Source organism: Coturnix japonica, chromosome 13 (assembly GCF_054131305.1).
Source record: "Coturnix japonica strain WE chromosome 13, WE-NBRP24, whole genome shotgun sequence".
NCBI lineage: Eukaryota > Metazoa > Chordata > Aves > Galliformes > Phasianidae > Coturnix > Coturnix japonica.
Genome location: NC_140675.1, coordinates 3,846,628 through 3,864,581, shown reverse-complemented (window position 1 = coordinate 3,864,581; position 17,954 = coordinate 3,846,628). Strand labels below are relative to the sequence as shown.

The window sequence follows — 17,954 nt, the reverse complement described above, 5'->3', positions numbered from 1 at the left end:
GGAATAACAAGGGGGATGAAGGCCATAAAGATAAGGATGCAACAGCCCGAGAACAGTGAGGTGACTGGATGCCACAGGGCAAACTGGAACCAGTCTGGGGGGTGCCCCTCCTGCAGGGTCAAGCCTTCATCCCACCACCACCCCCACGACTCACCACGCGTGCACAAGGGGGGAGGGACTGCATGCTAATGGGGTCTCAGGAATGTCATGAATATGTATCCCAATTCCTGCCAGCTACTGAAGATGTATTAGTTCAGCCTACATCTGTAGCACACTTTCTTCTAATGGGGTGCAAGTGAGGTGCAGCCATCTCCCTTGCACCAAGGTGTGTGAGGATTGCTCATTAAACATACCTGCTTTACAGCTACTTGGTGCTGATGAAGTTTGATTCCAAAAGTCAGTATGCTGGTCCTTGCATACAGACAAGCACAGGAGGAGGGTAGAGGGGAGTATCGTGCTGCCTGCCTGCTGTGTGCCGACCTTCTCACACAGCGAGGCAGTCCAGCCTTGTTGGAGGCCCTGGCTTTGTTGTTTGTGAAAACTGTCTTCTTCTGCTGGGAGTCTCCTATCCTAACAGAACAGCCTTACAATAAGCTTTTCTAGTCCGTAATACTCTTTCTGTTCTGTTTGGCACATTTAAAAATGATTGCAGTTTGGCAAGGAAGAATTGATCCCATAATTCAGCAACTGTATTTCTAAAACATGCTGCTAATTGCCCTGTTCAAACTCTAATGCAGAAAAAAACATTGCATTCCCACCACAGCCCCACAGGCCAGCACTGGCCCTGGGACATAAAAACACGTCTGGAGGGACAGGCACCAGCCCTGGGGTGGAAAACCACAACAAGAGAGGCTGACACCGGCCATGGGGCTTAAATCCACAGCCAGACAGGCCGGCACCAGCTTCAGGCCCTAAAGCCACAGCCACAGTCAGAAAGGCCAGCACTGTCCCCAGGGCACAAAGGATGTCAGCGGGTACCATGTTTTGTGCACACAGGAGTTCAGTCCCACACCTTTAATTCAGACACGCTTCCGTGTCAGACAGCAGTTGGTCAGAGTGCCCCTCTGCTGCCATCTGTCGCATGGCAACCACGTGGAACAGAGATTTCAGAAACACACACATCTCTGTCCTGGACTTATCTGGATCAATCTACCCATGCCAGGGGTAGGGGAGGAGGGGCAGTAGGGCCGTGGGGCCCCTGGCCCCCGACAAATGGGAAGGGAAAAGGGAAAGGGGTAGGGAGATGGGAGATGGGCACAAGGAAACAGAGAGCAGCAGCAACCATCTAAGGAGGAAAACTTATTTCACTAACTATGCTAAGGGAATGCAAGGTAACCCAGGCCCCACAGGCCGGACAACAGGCCTCTATCCTGACAAGGAGCCTCGGTGTGATAAAATGTTTGCTCATTAAGACCGGGATGTGGTAGCATTGTGGTGGAGTGCTTGTTCATTAGGACCGGGATATGATGGTGGAATATGGAGGCCACAAGGGTTGCAGAACACTCTAATTTTATGGGTAGAGTGTGTACTCTGCATAGTTACAGGCAAAGCGCGCCCCGATGGATACAAAGTTCCACGGAAGGACCAACCAAGGAACGACACACCAAGTCGCACGATCACGACCGACCAATTAAAGGACAATACGCTCGGGATGGACAATACAAAAGAAGTTGCAAGGGACGGGACGGCGCGGCAGTTGGAGGAACGATAATCCCCCTGTCGTCCAGCGCTGAATTGCCTTTTTGTTTTACCCGCTACAATTAATAAAATTTTCTGATTGGAATATCGTTGACTCATTGGCGTATTGCTTATAAATTGATGACAATTTGGTGCCGTGACTCGGATGGGAATACTGGCGTAGGTATAAGGAGCCTGAGGGGGCGCCCCGCCTAAATAGGCGGCCTCGGCTCCTATCCTCCCGCCCTACTCCCGCCGACGATCCGAAATTTAAAACACAAAGGCAAGGAAAAACCGGTTAACCCTTTAAATTTCGTGCACGAAAGTCCGGACGAAGACGCAGGACAGGTGAGTATAGTCCGGTCTGGGTCGGGAATCCGGCGTGTGACGAGTGTTGTGTGTGAGTGAGAGGGGAGCCGGTAGCCGGCATCAACCCAAGCGAGTGCGGACCCCACAGTAGTGCGGTTCCCATTGCCCACGAGGGCGTGGGCCACGACCTGGGGGAAGTGAGTGAACGCAACACTGAGTGAGGGCACGCCGAAGGGTGGGTACAGGGTATAAGCGGGACCCTTTCACCACCACAACCCCTAGGGCTACGGGCACTAGGGAGGATTACTATCAGATATTCCCCTAGAGCTACGGGCACTAGGGAGGGATAGTATAAGATCGTACCCCTAGAGCTACGGGCACTAGGGAGGGATAGTATAAGATCGCATCCTAGAGCTACGGGCACTAGGGGGAGCTACAGACGTTGAACAAAACAAGAGAGCAAGAAGTAAAGAACGAGATGGGGCAGTGTAAAACTAAACCATCCGCCCCTTCTAAACGACCATCCATTCCTAAGGACTCACCTCTAGGGTTCATGCTAAGTGCCTGGACGCACTATCCAGGAACAAGAAATAAAGATAAGGCAAAGATGATTTATTATTGTGTAGAAATTTGGAGCGGACAACAAATTGGCCCGGCAGTATGGTGGCCTAAGTATGGTTCTAATGAAGATTGGGTACAACAGCAATTAAATTTTTGGGTAAACTCCAAAACCCCTTTCAATCAAGAAGAAAGTGACTATGCAGCAGTATGGGTCACTCGCCCGGAGGGTTTAGGAGTCCCCATTTTTAATTTGACACGAACAGAAAAAGATGTCGAAAAACGTAAGCCTCGAAGGGAAGAGGAGGCCTTAGTGGGACCCCCACCATATGCTTTACCACCAGCAATTCCCCTACCTTCTCCTCCTCAGTTGGATCATGGGCAGATGGATTCGAGAGAGGGAGAAGTACAAAAGATAGAAGGGGGAGGGCTTGTGACACGACAAAATAACCTCTACCCTTTAAGAGAAATGCCCATGGGAGGTCCACAACCTCAGATGGGGTTTATATCAGTGCCCTTAAATTCAGGGGATGTTAGAGATTTTAAGAAAGAAATGGGCAACATACTGGAAGATCCCCTGGGGGTGGCGGACAGAGTAGATCAATTCTTAGGGCCAAATATTTACACTTGGGAGGAACTACAGTCTATTTTAAGTATATTATTTACAGTGGAAGAAAAAGGCATGATTAGGCGTGCGGGGATGCGCATTTGGGATGCCCAACATGCCCATGGGCCTGCTGCAGATGATAAGTGGCCTCTACAAAATCCTCATTGGGACCATCAGAACCAGAATCATAGGACTCACATGCAGGACCTACGGACTATTATTATCCAGGGCATTAGGGAGGCGGTCCCAAGAGGTCAAAATATCAATAAAGCTTTTAATGAGAGACAAAAGAAGGAGGAAACACCCACTGAATGGCTAGAAAGGTTACGCAAGAATTTACAACTATATTCAGGATTGGATCCCGATACACCGATAGGCCAGGCTCTGCTCAAAACACAGTTTGTAGCTGAAGCCTTGGGAATAAAATGGGAAGAACATACTCCCTGGCACCCACAGAGTTCAGGGCGAGTAGAGAGAATGAATGGGGAACTAAAAAAGCAATTGGCCAAATTAACACTAGAAACTAAGCTCTCATGGATAAAATGCATTCCCCTTGCCCTCTTAAACCTTAGGGCCCAACCCCGGGCCGATATAGGAATATCCCCCTTCGAAATGTTATACGGGATGCCATATGATGCAGGAACCCCTAAAGATCACCCGGGGGTGTTAGATAAGAACATTCAAGCTTATATCATGGAATTAATGAAGTATAAACAGGAATTGTGGAAAAAGGGACAATTGACTCAAAGACCCTCTCTTGACATTACCCTCCATCAGATAAAGCCTGGAGATTGGGTTCTGATAAAGACCTGGAGAGAAACCACACTGCAGCCTCGCTGGGAAGGTCCCTATCTGGTATTATTGACTACCAATACTGCCATCAGAACTGCTGAAAAAGGATGGACACATGCTAGTCGTGTTAAGGGTCCAGTACAAAATCACGAATGGAGAGTCACTAGTCCAGCGGGTGATTTGAAAGTAAAACTGTCACGAAACCCTCCGTCAAGGAAAATGAGAACATGAATATGTAGAAGGGAATATTTTGACTATTGTGAATGCAACTGTTGGGATATGTTTTAGAAAGGTAGTGGACCCACTGCAAAAACAGGGATACACAAATTGGTTATTAGCCTTCAGAGTGGCCGTGGAAATTTTAATAGAAGGGGGTAAACCTGGGGGTGAATTTGGATCCTTACCAGCATCACTTAAGTGTATAACCAGTGGGAAAAAGAATAGGGTGCAGTACCCCAAAGACCCACTTAAAAGGGAAGCAAAACCAGCCCCTCCTGAAGAATACTCTTGCTGCCGAGAAGATTATACACCCCATGGCTCGAGGCAACCGAGTCGATGGGCGAGGCAGAGGAGATAAAACATGTGGAGGGGTCTGCTCCATTATGAATGAATCCAAAGATTTAGGATCCAGAAGATACCCCAAGACTGGAAATAACTCCCCCGAACAATTAAAGACTCACAACTGCAGTGGGAAAACTGCCTATCTAAAACTAGCTCAATTGATAATAATATTAAGTCTCATTAATGAGGGTTGGGGTACAGAGGTACAGACACATGAGCCATTTAAGTGGTCCCTAATCAGATGGGAAGATCAGAAGGTGATAAGCACAGACGTGACCCCAGGCGCTCCCATCCTTAAAAGTCAAGTATGTGACCTAGTACCAACACAACCATGCATGAATCGCAAGGCAATCTATGCTTGCCCAGCATCAAATCCAGGGAAAAGTTATTGTAATTACCCAGGGGAATATTATTGTGGATACTGGGGTTGTGAAACGGTTTCACTGGGATTTCTGCCAGGGGGGGGACGAGATGAATATATAACAATTAGTTGGGGTCCCTCAGGTTGTACACCTCCAACTTATGGGACTGACTCTGGTATCGGTAGTGAAGGAACATGCCAACATTTAGAGATAAAAATCCTTAAAACAGAAAACACAGTGTGGTGGATAGGAAAGACTTGGGGGGTACGAATGTGGGAGCCTGGAAGAGACCGAGGGGGCCATTTCCTTATTAAAAAAGAAAGAGTTCCGCCAGACCCCCCAATAGGTATAGGACCTAACGTAGTAATAAATAACAATCAGAATAAGACAGAAGCTGTTACTGTAGGCCCGACCGAAGCAAGCCCTTATATTACCGAATATGGCACCCTTTGGAAAATAATTCAGTCTAGTTTCAAGGTGTTAAACAACACCCACCCAGAATTAACTAAGGAGTGTTGGCTATGCTATGATATAAGACCCCCTTTTTATGAAGCAATAGGATCCGTAGCGAAGATTAGGAGAAGAAATGGGACTAACCCAGCAGAGTGCCTATGGAAAAAGGGAAGGCCTAATGTTCCAGGGATAACTCTAGCACATGTTACTGGAAATGGTGTGTGTGGGGGAACTATACCTCTAGAAAAATGACATCTATGTAATAAAACTATAGAACTACAAAGTCAGGAGAAACCCTCAGACTGGCTCCTACCCGCAGTCAATGCTAAATGGATATGTGCCAAATTAGGGGTCACTACATGCTTATCGACTAAGATATTTAATAAAACCACCAATTACTGTGTACAAGTAATTATAGTTCCACGAATCATATATCACCCTAAAGATTATGTGATCAGTCAACAAGAAACCTCTGAACATCACCTGATTAAAAGGGAGCCATTCACAGCCCTAACCGTTGCAATGCTATTAACTATAGGAGGGGCCGGGCTGGGGAGTGGAGTAGCATCTTTAATAAACCAGCCACAAGGACTGAAAACCCTTAGACAATCTGTGGATGAAGATCTACAGAAAATAGATGAAGCCATCGATGCGCTTACAAAATCGGTACGGTCTTTATCAGAAGTAGTGTTACAAAATAGAAGGGGGTTGGATCTTCTCCTATTGCAGCAAGGGGGACTATGTGTGGCTCTTAAAGAACAATGTTGCACCTACGTTGATCAAACGGGGGTAGCAATAGATACAATGGCTGAACTAAGAAAACAGTTAGAACAAAGAAAAAGAGCCCAGGAGTCTCAAAGAAGTTGGTATGAGAGTTGGTTTAATGGTTCCTCCTGGTTCACTACATTATTATCCACAATAATGGGACCAGTTATTATGATAATATTAGGTTTGACCTTTGGACCCTGTATTTTAAATAGACTAATCGTTATCGTTAAGAACAGGCTAGAGGCAGCCCACCTAATGGTAATTAGAGAAAGATATGAACCCCTTGATGGGGAACTAGAAGAAGACGTCTTAGAATGGAGTCGACAAGAACTAAAACGGTTTAATGAGCAAAACAAAATAGTACAATAAAAGAAAAGGGGGGACTGTGATAAAATGTTTGCTCATTAAGACCGGGATGTGGTAGCATTGTGGTGGAGTGCTTGTTCATTAGGACCGGGATGTGATGGTGGAATATGGAGGCCACAAGGGTTGCAGAACACTCTAATTTTATGGGTAGATTGTGTACTCTGTATAGTTACAGGCAAAGCGCGCCCCGATGGATACAAAGTTCCACGGAAGGACCAACCAAGGAACGACACACCAAGTCGCACGATCACGACCGACCAATTAAAGGACAATACGCTCGGGATGGACAATACAAAAGAAGTTGCAAGGGACGGGACGGCGCGGCAGTTGGAGGAACGATAATCCCCCTGTCGTCCAGCGCTGAATTGCCTTTTTGTTTTACCCGCTACAATTAATAAAATTTTCTGATTGGAATATTGTTGACTCATTGGCGTATTGCTTATAAATTGATGACATACTGCATCTGATTTCACTGTGTATCCAAACAGTTTTTAACTTTTTTTTTTTTTTTTTTTCCCAGAACAAAATTGCACCAAGTAAATTTGTGCTAGAAACTTGCACTTAACACAGGAAAGAAACATTATTTTCTGGGCTGAGTGTACAGATGCTGCTGCTTTGGTACACGTGAAGTTCTTTTGTGTTTTATAGTCAAGTGTGTGATTTTTTTTTTCCACGTGGATGTACTTTTCTTTTGAAATGCCATAAAAATGTATTTTCTCCACTTCCAAACAAAGATCAACAAGTATGTGATGCACTGACATGTCAGCAGTTACACAGGATAATTTTCCATGAAAAGGATGCTAATTAAACTTGAATCAAAATGAATTTGAACTAGAACTTGCCTTCTGGTGGGTGAAGCATGTAACAAAAGTAATAGCCTATGAAAAAATGGGACACGTGTATGAAGGTTTTTCTTTTGTGGTGTGGCACTCAGGAAAATACTCTTCATGTTGTGGAATTTCACGGTGCAGTGGTTGGTTTCTCTCTATTTCATTCCCCATAGATACTCTTGAAGCAGAACTGCTGAGTCACAGCCTGCACCAGTGACGGAGCTCCTGGTGGGAAGGCAGGGCCTACCCAGGGGAGCTTAAGTGCATGTAATGTGTCTGAGTGATTGGAAGGGCTGGAGCCAAGATCTACCCTTTCCAACACCTCATTTGAGGGTTGGTGGTGAAGGTGAGGATATCTTGTTGGAGATTCCTGTATACCTGAGGCCTTCTCAAAGTAAGTAGCTACTTTTCTTTATTTCTGTGTCTGCTGTGTTTGAGCAAATCCTCACTTGTTGCAGCCTGTGATCTTGCTCCTCTGCTGTTGTAGTTGTGCTTTCTGTTGTGTTACAGCCCTGAATTGTGCTCTTAGTCTGTGGTAGCTCTATGGGCTTTTTCCAGACCTTATTTAAAAACAAATGGAAAATGGGCAAAGTGGGTGTGAGAGTCAGACGAAAAAGTTTGGGTTTCACAGTGTCAACAACATGTATTGCCTCCTTTGGATTCCTTGACAGGTGACAAAAGATCAGAATTTCTATATTCTTCGCTGCACTATTTGTTACAAGGCTATACTACAAAAGGAGAATTGTGGTTTCTTTTTCCTATTTCCATTTCTTTTCTTCCTGTTCATTAAACTTCTCTTTGTAGAACATAGTTTATCAACTGGATGTATATGAAAGGATGCAGCCTTTTCAGCCAGAAATTTGACTCAAGCACTGCTGTTGAGAGGAGAATGCCAGTTGTGCTTGACAACTTAGTACTCTGTTGAGTGTGGAGTAGCTTTTGATTAGTTTTAGTTTTAATGTAGGCATTCTGCAGGTGAGAGGAGGTTCATGTAGAATCAAGGTAAATGTTTTTGAAAGGTTGTTTCATTTGATCAAGCAGCAATAATAAACTTGCAATTGTTGCATATATATTTCTAGGCAAGTCAGTAATTTGCTTCCAAAGTGATTTGGTTATGTTTGGCCACTCATAATGAAAAGCCTTATTCTGATTAATCTACAGCACATGTCAATTAATCTCTTGTGTAAGACTGAACTATAGTGCCTAATGTGGTTCTTCAAAGTGATAACCCTCTTATGCTTTGCTAAAAAAGTACTTGTCTTTGCAGTTCTGAAATAGATTAAATTAAATTTCACATTGTTGCTGTGAAGAGAGGAGGTAGGAAGAGCCCAGTCTCATAGAATCATAACTGGAAAGCAGTTTTGCTCTTCATGAACACTCTTGTAACCTCACTGTACTAACCTATGGGCAGAACCTAAAGGAAATGACATAAAATCCAATTTAACTTCAGACTCTTTCATTTTATAAGCAAGAAGAATTTGTGAATCTGCATAGATGCAATTGAACAAAATATGTAATGCAAGCCCTTTTTCATTGACTTAATTTAACCAATTTCAGCCACGTGTCAAATCACATGAGGGGGATGCTCTAGAAACTAGTAAATTCACAAACCTCTTAACTAATCTTGTTGATGCTAATTTAAATTCTTGTAATAAATTTCTATTATAAAAATATCAGAGGGAAATAGGAAATGCTGGTACATAATGCTCAGGAGATATGAAAACTAGTCTGATTGGCTGGGAAACTTGTGCCTTTCAAAATTCCACACTTACGAGCAGTCCTATGAATGTTTTGGTCAGTTGCTGGCATTTAATGAAACCTGAAGAATTCATGGCATCTGTAAGAGTCCCACATTGCATTAGTTGATGATGGGGCTTGGGCCAACAGGCTCAGTGTCTCTGGATGATGGATCTCAGGTTGAAAATCACTGTGCTCGCTCACCCTTCTGATCATCCTGGACGTCAGATTCATGGGAAATCAAAGTTGCTTTGTTATGCTCATTTCTGAATGGAAACGCTTTGCATGCCTCTCATGTCTACATCTGGGCTTTGGGTCAGATGCTTTGCGCACTCAAGATTTCATTCAGTAGCTGTGGCAGAGTGCATCATGTTAGGTTTTCATTCGTCAGTCCTGGGTGCTTGAAACTGTAAGGAAGAGCCATTCTCACAATATGAGTGAGAAACCTGAAGTTGTGGGGTCCTCAGCGCATCAGCTGCAGCTGACTAGCTAGTTAAAGATAATCTGGTCTTTCTAATTTAAAAATGTAGTGTAAGATGATAAGTTAAAGGGAACACTGTTACGGTTGTACATGACGCTAGAATAGATTTGTCCTCAGTGCTGTTACAAAACAAGTCTCCACAAACAAATTTTAGTGTCTCATTAAAGACTGCTTTATTGAGAGCATAGTGAACAATGGATATTTAAGGTTATTTTTTGAGAGCAGAAATAATTTACGTTTAAAGAAAACTTTGACTTTATTTCTTGACCATCTTAAGCTATAAATCTTAAGCTGTGTTTTACTTGCTCTGTTATTACCAGAAATGCAGTGTAGTAAAACATGAAGTACTCAAAAAAAACCCCGCAAACATTATTGAAGTCTTATATGGGCACTTAATGTTGAAACATCTTTACTACCAGTTTATAGACACTTAAAATATCATTGTCCTATAAGGTCAATTGCTCTTGCAACTTCACTAATGGCAGTTACACTGCCTACCCTGTATTGCATTAAATCTTACTTATTTAGAGTCATGTGCTTCTTCCACTTTCAATGCTCTTACATATGTTATAGGAATCAGAACTTTTAAAGCAGGCTTTTAAAAATCGGATGTAACTTTTAAATCATATGTGCCTTCCTTTTGTTTATTTCTAGAGCTGTTAGAGACACAAATGAAAATGCTTTTGTAATATAATTGATGTCTGACTATAACATGAATCTTCTCATATTCAACTTTTACCTCTGTTCTTGTACTTGTATCATTCTGCTCGTTTAGCAGAATTGAAGAGGATAGTGTCTGGTCTTGATAGCTTGGGTACAAAAAGGGATCTATGGCGAGTCCTAAATGAAATCATTTATCTGCTTTAAAACTATACTTCAAGGACTGTTATGCCTTCAGCAGAGATTTGCAGGGGAGGGGAAGAGATCAGAAGGAAAAACTGAAGCGATGGGTCATCATGACATACTTGCGTACAAGCATCAATAAATACACTTCTTAGGGGCAGTTGCTGGTACGTCTTCCTCCCAAATATGAGTACAGAGGTGTGGTGTCTGCCAGCACCCACTGGGCAGCTCAACACACAGCTACATGCCACACACACTCAGGAGAATGCACAAAAGGTAATTTGTGTAGGCATAAATATATGTACCGAGAATATAATTCCTTAGGAGCAGGCAAGCTGATTGTTTGATTCAAATTGTTTCTTAATTGAAACACAAAACAGCTCCTCTTTAATCTTCAGAGTACTTGAAATCATGTCTAGCTGGGAATATATGAACAACAGTATATGAACTGCATCTTTGAGGAATGATGTCTCTACTTTTTTCCAGTAACAGATGCCATTTGGATTAACAAATAGGGATTCTCCTCACAGCAGCAGTATCTGATGGGGTTATCAAATTCTCTGAAACTAAAGAGAATGTGACAGTGACATCAATCAGATGTTATTGCTGCACATACAAATTCATTTGCTAGCCCAAGTGGTAGTTCATTTTTGTGCAGCTGGGAAATTCCTTTCAAGATTTGGTAATAGCTCAGCAGTGTGTATGAGTGGATTTGTATACATAAATGACATATATGGGTGCTGTGGCAGCAGTACAAAGCCATACAAATCTGGAGCTGTTTGTTCCTGATTTGAGGCTTGCCATCATCAGAGCTTTGTCTTTTTGGCCTGTGTTAAACATGGGGCGCATAACATCAAGTTGAAACTTGCCGTGGTAGATTCACAGATGTTTCACCTATGTATTTGTTAAATTAAATGTAGGTCTGTAGTGACAAATTTCAGTCTTGATTAAACCTACATCGGATTATAGTCTGGTGCTGCAGTTTTCATGTTCATTTTGTAGTGGAGTAGGTATCAGGCTTAAAACCTTAACTTATATCCATAATATTTAGAGGATGTTCAACACTAGACTTCTGTTATAACATTGCCTTTATGGTTTTAAATGGTAATTGCCCTAGTGGCTATTTTATGCACTCAAGTATAAGTGCTCTATATGTGTATAATACCTGGATTTAACAGTTGTCTTTGTTCAGAGCCATATCAGGCATAGCAACAGCTCCTGTGGGTCAAAAGCTTTTGCCTTTTGAATACCCTCCGTGCCTCTCTGAGTTAACCTTCTCTTAGGAAATAGGTTCACAATAGGGCTGAAACGTCCTGCATGCATTTCTCATTTCGTAGTGGAGCATTGCAACTGCTATGTCCTCTTGGGCTTTGAGCTTTGAAGAGCTCCTCTTCCTTATGGCTGCTTTTAGACAAGAAAAAATATGCCAGCAGACTCTATATCTGTGCGTTAGCACTCCATGTACTGCATTCCCTTTCTGGGCTGTTGCATTAATTTCACAGTGTTTTCCAATATCTAGTAGCTCTGAATCAAAAGAATCTTGGTCTTTTCTGTTTCTAGCAGTTCTGGATTTAGAACAGTCTAGAAATTAAACGATGTCCTAATCTTTCCTTAGTGGCAAATGAGGGAAGAGTACTTGTCTGTGTGGGCATGGCCAAATTGTGGCACTGGGACTTACAGTCCTGATGTTAATCCATGGAGAGAACATCCTCCTATCCACACTGTTATTGGGCCATGAGAAATTAGTTTATTATGAACAGGATTTAGGAAAAAAAATTAATGAAGTGTCATTAAAATATATATATAGATATACACACATATATATTTTTTCTTAAAGCACCCTGTAAAGTAAAAGCATGAATTCAGTTTGTTTGTGGAGCAGAGGCATCTCGATATGTATTCGCACTTGTTAATGAAGGGGGACAGCTGCCTGGAGATGCAGAAATTGTAGTTGAAAGGAACTCTGAGAAACACTTATAAGTGTATGTCTATGTATTTTTAGATAGTCTTTTGTACAGATTTGTATCTATTCACTGTAAGAGAAACGCTATCCTTTTACAGTCTCCATTGAGTGGTATTGGCTTTGAAAGGTATATTCCACCCCTGCTTTGTTCACATATGCACATTATTTCTATTTTAAGGTTTGCTGTGAGTAAAAGCAATCACTGGGTAGGATTCATCTCCTTACAACTATGTCTCTTTAGAGTCAGTGGAGATCACATCAGGACAGTCAGTAGATTCTCGAGTGCAATTCCTGCTATCTTAAAGCAACACTTAAATAGGTCAGATTAATTGTGCCTGAGAGGTTTATTTCTTTCCACTGATTATGGAGGGAGAGTAGATGTTTGTATCACAGTCATCAGCTCTGAAGCTCAGTGATGTGCATCCCACCTGTGGTGTCAGCACAGAGTGGTTCCTGCAGTGAGGTGCTTCCCATCTACTGGCCTCCCGCTCTGCATTTCTGTGGTTCTGCTTTCCTGCACACCAGTATGATTTTTGCCTTGACATTAGAGTTCATAGATGCGAAAATGTAGTCTCCAGATGTTTTAATTCTGCCTGTCAGCACAAGAACCACATTCTAAAACACTTCGTTTGACATAATGCATAGGAGAGAAGTGGAGGTGCTGTAGGAGACTTTGTCAAATGGGTCCTTTGCTGTTACAACTAGGGCAAGTTAGCCCTGTTTTGAGCATGGTTGGATTATGCAACCTCCAAAAGCCTCTTCCAGTCTGGTTAATTCTATGACTCTTCATCCAGAGTTTTTCAAATTCATGGTTATTAGTGGCAGGTTTTAAATCGGGCAATCTGTCTTTTAACAGGTCATAACATAGCAGCCAGTCTTGGGCCTGTACCTTGCTATCTGACCTATTCCTGGGGCTGGATGAGGAGAGCTGCCTGGATTTTCTCCATGAAGTTAGGCAGGATCTTCTGTAGGTACTCAGCAGAGCATTGCTTGGCAAACTTTTTTTCCCCTTTCCTTCCTCTACAAAGAATAAGTATATAGAATAAAGTGAAAGAAGATATTTTTCTGTTCTGCTAAGGCAATTTTGTAAGACTTGGCGTGAGTATCCTGGGAGTCTAAGCTAAAGATGGTGAACATATGGGAAAGCCCAGGAGGAAGCACAGAGTTTTAGTTTTCAAACCTTACTCTTGGATTGCTACAGTAATGTAATGAAAGGACATTAAATGAGCTGAAGTTATTAAACCCTAAAGGTTACAGAGTCCTATTGGGGGCCACATTCAAAATGTAATTAAACCAAGTCCAGATATTTTAATTTCTAGCTGGAGATTTACACAACATAAGTAAATTCTTCTTCCAATTCTAAACTTTATTGAAAATAAGCTTGTTAATTTGTTTATTTCTCTCTAGCAGTAACTGAATAGACATTGTTTAGAGCCACTTGGCTCTAGTAAAACAGTAGGTACCAGTATCAAAGAGTCATGGTTCAAATCAGATCATGTATCTGGGAAAACAGATGCTTGCACTCTGCTATTAAAGTCTCACTCCCCCAAAACCATGTAGTCTGCAAATGGTTATCCATTCTGATCCTCCAAGGCTCTCCCTGCCTGTTGTTCCAGATGGTCCATTGCTGGTATAATGCTCTCCATTACAGTGTGTGAGAGAACAGTGGTCCTAGAACTGTTAATTCTGCTTATTAGGAATATAGGATTACACTTATAAGAGGTTGTTTCCATCTAAAACATTCGATTTCATTGTAAAATGAACTTGAGTGAGTTTAACTCTTCAAGAACACTATATTTAAAAAACAAAACACAAGAACAACAGCAACAAAAAGTTCACCAAACATGAACACCACTGAGAAAAATCCTTAAAACAAGCCAAAATCCAAAACCAAGGACATATCTTTATGGATTTGACTTGGCTTCCTATTGCTGGATTGGCTCAGCTTTTAGTAGTCCCTTCTGTCCTTCTGTCTGACTAGCTGCTCTTCTCTGAAGGAGTCGGATTGGCTCTGCTATCTATTTTCCTCAGGGAGAAAGCTGGCATGTGGTTCAGGTGCCTTGTGCTGCAGTTTGCAGGTCTGTGCTGGAAAGCTGACTCTTGAGATGACCTGGGTGAAAAAGAAGACGTCACTCCCTCTGCCCCACATCAGTTTATTTCTTGGACTAATTCTGTGACCTGTTTGGGCATTGTGACTCCAAACAAGTTTATTCATGAAACACATCTTGAGTGTGTCCTGTGACTGCCTTGGAGCTGGGAAGATGATTTGAGGGGGCAAGAAGCCAGCAGTCTGCCTTGGTGAGTTGTGCGCACACTAGCTAGGGTTTGAGTGACCTGGAATAATCAGGCACTGGCAAGGTATACCTGGGTGCTGTGAAAAGGTGTGGATTAGAATTCTTAAGGTGAGGGGAGACTCAGTCCTAAAACTCGCTCCTTGGTTGTTTGTCTTGACTGTTGGAGGCAACGGGCTGGCACTGAAAAAATGCTTAAGTTTTAAATTCAGAACAAAAACCTGCAGCAAGCCAAATCACCTTATTTAGAACTTACTAATTGCTTATAACTTTGCTACATCAGTGAAGACATTAGTTAGAAGCAATTGTGGGGCAAGGAGGAAGATAAGAACATGTTTTTAAGACTGTCTTAATATTCAGTCATACTAAACAAGGTTGCTATGCTTGAGACAACAAGAGTAGAGGAGAACTGCTGAGAGTTGCTCTCCTGCTGGAAGGTGTTTGTGTTTGGAAGTACAAGCACTCTGCCCAAGAGACAGCGGGCTGCAGGCTGGCGTAAAAGCTGCTTCAAGGACAGAATCCAGTGAGAATGGTTTGTATGCAGGTGGAGGAGAACATGAACCTTGGGCACCACTCTCCCTTTTTTGTTTTGTTTCTCTACTCTGATAGGGTTGTGTAGGGCTGGGCTTCTTAGAGGAGTAACTGTATTAAAGACAGCAATTCCTGAAAAGGTCAATTTAGGATACCTTCGTCTTGATCGGTAAACAGACAAAAAAATAGATGTGTGAGTTTTGCACTTGAATCTCGATGAGCAGGAGGCATGTGGTAATGTGTGAGAAGAGCCTCAATGTGCAGAGCAGCCCAGAGAGACCAGTTCAGCAGCAGATCGGGATGTGGGAGTCAGACAACGCTCCCACATTAATTAATGAGGTGAGGAAAGAAATAGAATCACGTGTTTTCCAAGTTTGTTCTCCAGAGAAGATTTATCTGGAAAAGCTTCTGTGTTGATTTAATGGAGATGTGCACACTATGAGGTGTTTGTATGAACAGTTCTGAGCTATTTGGATGCATGTCCCAAAAGCAGAGTAGGGCAAGCGGTGAGAAACTTCTCCCCTGCTTTTTTATTTGCTTACCTTATTTCTCACTGAACGAAGGTGCATTGGGTCTGAGGGCAGTGTCTGAGCCAGTTATTCCTCTGTCCTTCCGGGGTACAGTGCCAGTCCCTGCCTGTTCCCTGCCGGGTGTTTCCTGAGGGAAAACTGAATGAGGAGTGGGGAGTGAAGAACCTGTTTCCCCCAGGAGAGCAGCTCAGGGATTTGTATTGAAACAGGCCAATGATTGAGCTTAGTCCTTAACCAAAGTGTTAATGCTGGCAGCTTGCCTGCACAGTATAAAAAAAGAAGTAAAAAAAAAGGTAGGGGGAAGGATGAGGGTGAAGATGTGGATGGAAAAGAAAACACAGCAGCCTGTACAACCCATGCAAAAGAGACAAAATGAATGTGCTACAAGGAAGGCAAGCTTCCTGGGTGAGGTCAGAATGGAGAGGGGAGCAGGTCACAGGCACAAGCTTGAGAAGGTTAGCTTTGAAAAGCACTCCAATGGCTTTTTTCTGTGCTAGGGAGCAGCAGCTGTTGGTTGTGCCTCTGCTGAGGTTGAATTTTGATCTACTTCAAGCTGCAGTAAAAAAGATGCAATATCCTCTGCAAAATGCCTACTGAGCACAGAGCTGGGTTTGTAGGGATTGCATGGGTAGATCAATCTATTGGCTTATTAGCTAAAATGATCAGGAATTGCATCACAATGGACTATTGATGTCCCATAGCAGCTGATGGCTCTGAATTCTCATCTCTTCTCTTTGAATATCTATTTTATGTATGTATGTATATACATATATACATACATACATGTATATAAATATAAATTTAAGTTTCTTCATAAATTTTTAGGATACAGTGCACTCGTACCTTGTAACAATTGTATCTTCTGAGATAATTGTGCCCTTAATTTTTTCTGCTGGTTGTTTCTTCTAGGCTTGCCATCTGTGGGACTGGCAGTCCTCAGTGGCTTCAAACATCCCAGTGAAATTTGATCTGATCTTTCCTTTTTCTTTGTCTAAACAAGCATGGTCTAAACTAGTTGGTTCAGGGTGCGTGGCACACAGAGCATGCTTGACTGAGAGTTTCCAGGCAGGGTGAGGATCCTTATGAGGAAAATCCATTCTCTTCAGTGAAAGCTGCCTTCAGAGCCTGGGAGCCCTGGGACAACTGCAGCCGTGCCTTGCAGTAATCTGGTAAGCAAGAGAAAGATGAGGCTGATTGGAAAATAAACCAAAATGATACAATATTTGCAATGGATAGTTTTCCTCCTGTCTCTGCATATATTGAAAGTTTGTGCTATTTGATGATGCCTCTCCTTTCCCTACCAAATGTTTTACTGTTTTGCTGCTTGCTCTGAAGCTCTAGCAGAGACCTGCTGTGGTACCTAACTTCTAATCTGAGGGTCAGCAGGTTGGGCTCATTCAACAGCAAACTCTGTGGTCACTAAAGTGTCACTGATGCCATGTCCCGAGATACATCCCAGTAAGTTTTTCCAGAAGTGAAAAGATGACAGTTCTGACAAAGGCCGATGAAGTGGGAATTATCAAAGCAATGTAAAAGGGGAGTGTGTTCAATGAAGAAAAGAGAAGTTTCCTTTTGGGATTGGGGGAAAGGACTGAAATGAAATGAAGCTTTCTTGTAAATATTATAGAGAAACTCTTTGCTGGCTTGGCTGAAAGACAAAGTTAGCATGAAGTAAACCGGACAATGAATTGTACAGACAGTTGGATAGGCAGGCCTTGGATTTCTTCATAAAGACCATTTCCTGTGTGTTGTTAATCCTGTTGATTTAAAAACAAAACAACAACAAAAGGTTTCCTTAATTGTCCAGAAGTTTGCTGGACCCAAACCTTGATGGTTATTACGTATTTTCCACAGATTGCACAAATCTAAGTTTTGTTTGGATGTCATTCTAGCTGACTCTTTTTCAGCCATGCAGTGGAATTTGAATGTGGGTTATTATAGTGGGTCCCTTTTTCCTTTACTGACAATTTTCCTAGCGGTGTAATCAGTCTGTGATAAGTTTTGATTCTGCGTTAACTCTTGTGAGATTGTTTTTATGGATTCATAAGGAATCAGACCTTTGGAACCTGCGTTAGCAGAACAGAAAAACTTTTCCTCTTGTCCTCTGGATGCAGAAACGTCGTGTCACCTAGAAAAAGTGACACAGTAATCACAAGCTGAATGTGAATTTGCAGAAGAGGGCTGTTGTATGGTCCTTAGCTTAGAACTGCATGATGCTTCTTTAGAAGGGAGACCCTGAAGAGGCGTTCAAAATGGAGTACTTGATATGCTTCATGTAAAAACCAATGTGTTAGT

The 17,954-nt window shown here is 42.5% G+C and overlaps 1 long non-coding RNA gene across 2 annotated transcripts; it reads left to right on the top strand.

The window, feature by feature from the left end:
- The first annotated feature begins 6,974 nt into the window (after nt 1-6,974).
- LOC146758615 (uncharacterized) lies at nt 6,975-16,816 on the top strand. Of its 2 annotated transcripts, XR_014934034.1 has the most exons (4): nt 6,975-7,677; nt 13,164-13,274; nt 14,379-14,605; nt 16,660-16,816. It is a non-coding gene; the product is annotated as an uncharacterized LOC146758615 (long non-coding RNA). The 2 variants fall into 2 exon arrangements; XR_014934035.1 differs by lacking the exon at nt 13,164-13,274.
- The last annotated feature ends 1,138 nt before the right edge of the window (nt 16,817-17,954 follow it).